We start from the raw sequence: 4,003 nt of genomic DNA, 5'->3' as shown, positions 1-4,003 counted from the left end.
CCTGCTGAAACACCATAAGAAAAATCTGTATCTAGGCAGACCTGATTTTGCAGAAGCACGATTTCAAATTCTTTAGGACTAGAAGAACTAGAAAGAAAACTACTCATACACACAGCATTTAACACAAGAGAGCTGGATCCTTCAGCTGCTATCTCAGTGAAGATTAGCAGCACCAGCAGAAATGACTATGGGAAACCTCTTTTCCTGAGGCATTTGCTTGTGCAACTGTGTCTGTAATCAAGTCCAGTTTATCTATACTGTGCCCAAATCAATCTCAGCCCAAACTGCCTCATCATGACCTAAGGCACAGAGATATCACAGTCTGGTTCCAGCAAAAGCTAATCTAGATTTTCATCATGCATAAACAAAAGACTTGTGTTAAATGCTATCTTTAGGACTGTGATGATGTCAGGCTGGAAGGAGCACCTCTGCCCCATCTGAGTCCTCATTCTGTGTCTGAAGGCTGACTGGTCTCAGAGGACAGCCTGGCACACCTGAAAAGCCATGGGAATACCCCAGATCTCCTTATAACCAACCCCCACAGAGCTGGGTTTTGTGATTTTGGCAACACATGGCAATTTCCCTGTGCAAAACTCTACCAGGCAATGACAAGGAGATTGGTTTGGTATTTGCTAAGTCTCATTTCTTCCTGCAAGGAGACACTGCAACCATCTGGTATCTTGATCCCTTTCTGCCACTGGATTTTACCTAGAGGGGAAGGAGCCAGGGCTGAGAACTGGCCAGAACCCCTGATCTCCCATTTCTATGGCATGCTTTATAACTGCAGCACTGATGGGTGCAGATGCTTGGCAGCTCCCTTTGGTAGCTGGTTACTCAAATCGTCCTGGCTTTCCAATTAAGTTGACAATCTGAACCTCATGAAGAGAAACAAGAGACGAAGAGGGACTGACATGCTGCTCTATCAAGCCTCATCTCCAAGGAACAGGCCACTGCTGCTTTCACCCAGCTCCAGTTCCAGCTCCACCTCTACTTACCCACGGCTTTCCACAACCCACAGGGACACCAAGTAGCCAAATACTCTGCACGTCTACAGACCAAATTTTGCCGAGGAGGGTTTGGGAGAACAGTGAGGCATCTCAGCTTAAGCAAAATTGGGCCATTCACAGCCTAGCAAGAAGGTGTTTTTTCTATATCTTTACTTAACTGAATATTATTTCATTTTATTCGTCATTTCCCTCTTTTTACTATAATCCTAGCAAAAAAAACCAAGACAAAAACACAAACAGGAAAGAAACTAGATGATCCTTGAAATCTGAATGGTTTTAACATAATTCCCCACTCCACACAGAGGCTGCCCCTGCAGAGGAGTGTGTGACAAAGCCCCAAAACCACCACAATCTGATAAAGGAGATCCAGGCACTAGAGCCTGTGGTGAGACAAGAGAAACCTCAAAATAAATAAACAGGTTGTGCAACTTTTATTTCCTTGATTTTGCCCTTTCTGTCCTTCTGCCTGAATAAGTAAATCTGCATTGTTTTCTTGTTTCTTTCCCCACGAATCCCTGCTGTAAGGTTATCAGCAAGACAAAGTAGAATGGAAGAAAGCCTGGAAAGGCTGAAAATCATTTGCTATTGTCAGTGTCACAGGGAGAAGTCTTTCTCTCAGAGAGCTGAAAACATTTCAAAGCTAATCCAAGCCCAAAGCTCCCAACAGCTGCTCCCTCTTTCCACACCTTCCCCTCTGATAATGATGGACTGTGGCTGGGGAGCTTGACAGCAAGCCAGGATCCCCAGGATGCTGGCAGGTACCACTATTCCCAGCTGGTAATTCTGTCAGGAGCCTGGAATTACTTCATGGGAAACTTACTAAATCTTGTATTAACAACATTGATTCAGAGGGGGTTTCTCTCACACCAGAAGCTAAGGACGTGAGGGTTTACGGGACGAGTATTGTGCACGTGTGTAAGAGGTGAGAGACAGTTTTGCAAGCCAGGCTTACAGGTTTCCTCTGATTCAAGTATTAAAGGCTGCATCAGGGAGCAGTCCCAGAACTCAATGCTCTCTGCAGTGCTGTTCCAGAACAAGCCTTTGCTTTTCCACTCCCTAGCACTTCCCATCACAGTCCATGTTACCGCTTAAGTTTTCAATTTCCTAGAAGGAACTAGAAGGGAGAGTCCTGGGACAGAGACTGTGGACATCTGAATAGAGAGGCCAAGTCAAAAGCATGAAGAAATCTTGTCCCAGCCACAGCACAGAGCACAGGCTGGGCACCAGAAGTTACTGAGCACACAGTTAATTCAGATCTCAGTAACCTTGCTGGGAGTTTGCCACTATAAAAGGAAAGCACATGTGATGGGATACAGTTATAGATTCTTACAGGAAACCTGTATTAAACCTGCCAAGAGACCAACGTTGTACATTGAGGTTCCAGCACTCATTTGAACCAGCAGCCTTTGCACTCCAGAGCCACTCCTGAGGAATCTTGCCAGATTCCTCCTGACACTCAGCTTCTCCTCTTTTTCTCCTCCCAGCACCCTGCTGCTGCCCATGGAGATTCAATACCTAACTCAAATTCAGGGGCAAATTTCACACAGCACCTAGGGAGACCAGCTGCCTGGCTCGTGGGGAGAAGAATCCACTATGAGCTCCCTCCTGAGCAGCAGAGTGTACACATCCCACTTTCCTTCAGCTCCCAATAGTGTGGATTCTCTAGTGGCTTATCAGTTGAGAATCCACTGCAATTCCTAGGATGCCTCTAGCTAACTTAACTGAAATTAATGTGTAGGTTCAAAGGTTAGAGGGGCACTGATGGAGTTTCAGCTCAAGCCACAGGAAGGCCAGGCAAGGAAAAAAGGGTGTCCCAAAAGAATATCCACCCAGGAGAATTTTCCCAGCTCAAACCAACACCTCCTCAGTAGCTAGATAATAGCTATGTTAGAGAAAAGCTTGTGTTATCACACTTCAGAAGTCCTCTCTGGGGAGAGCTGAGCTCCCCAGGGCTCTGAGCAGTGCCCTTTCATACACATTTGAGAATATCGGCAGAATAAACTCTTCCAGCTAGCTTTGTCTTCCCAGTGCAGGTTTAAAAGCTGTGTCTAGTCTTCTGCACTGATACTGCTGCAGTTAGAGTTGCATGAGAAAATTCCACTTTTTAAAAATGAAAGTTAGTTTTCTGTTACCCTTAGTCCAGCACAGGGAATAGGAGTGCAGTGAGAACAGGCATCACCCATAGTTTTTCCCTTTCTGACAGCAGCACCTCTCTGAAACTGCCTTGCTCATATTAGCTTTAAGTCAGGACAAAAACATATACAGCTGCTCTAGCTCTGTGAATATCAAAGAGACAGGTCTATTAAACCCAAAGGACAACTGTCCTCTCTGTATTTCATATTGGACTAAAACTGTGCTACAGGGGACAATTAGTCTTCAAAATCAATTTTTTGTCAGGAGGCTAAATTTCAGTTGTCTCAGGAATGGTGTTGGCTGGGCTGGTAATTAGTCTCTGATGAGGCAACCTCTGAATTCACTGCCCAAGAGAACAGTTTTTATTAATAACTTTTGCTGCAAACCCCAGGTCCTTTTCTGACTTTGAAAAAACATGTTGCCTTATTTACTATGTTAAAAACCTCAAGCTGCCAGAAGTAAGATGATTTGCTTTGGGCATTCATTGCATTGTGAGACAGGGAGTAGATATTCCCTTTTCCCCAGGAAGGCAAAGCAAAACCCCAATTTTAATATATATATATATATTATATTTTTTTTAGAAAAATACCATAAAAATGCTAATGTGCTTTCCTTCACATTTGTGTCCTTTTTCCCTACTTCTTCACTCACAATATTTCTGACTCCCTTAAGTCTTCCTCTTCTTGTAAGATCCAACTATTTTCCACACAGTTGCTTGTTGTTGAGCTGCTGCACACACCTTAGCCATTTGGCTCCCAGTTTGCCATCACCCAGAAGGTCATAGTACCCAAAAGAGCCTCTGACCACACCCAGCAACAAGACTCAAAAGCCACAGAAACACCCTCCCTCCATCTACACAACTA

The sequence above is a fragment of the Chaetura pelagica genome, unplaced genomic scaffold, assembly GCF_000747805.2.
Source record: "Chaetura pelagica isolate M959 unplaced genomic scaffold, ChaPel_1.0 scaffold20, whole genome shotgun sequence".
Lineage (NCBI taxonomy): Eukaryota > Metazoa > Chordata > Aves > Apodiformes > Apodidae > Chaetura > Chaetura pelagica.
This window is presented reverse-complemented; position numbering follows the sequence as displayed.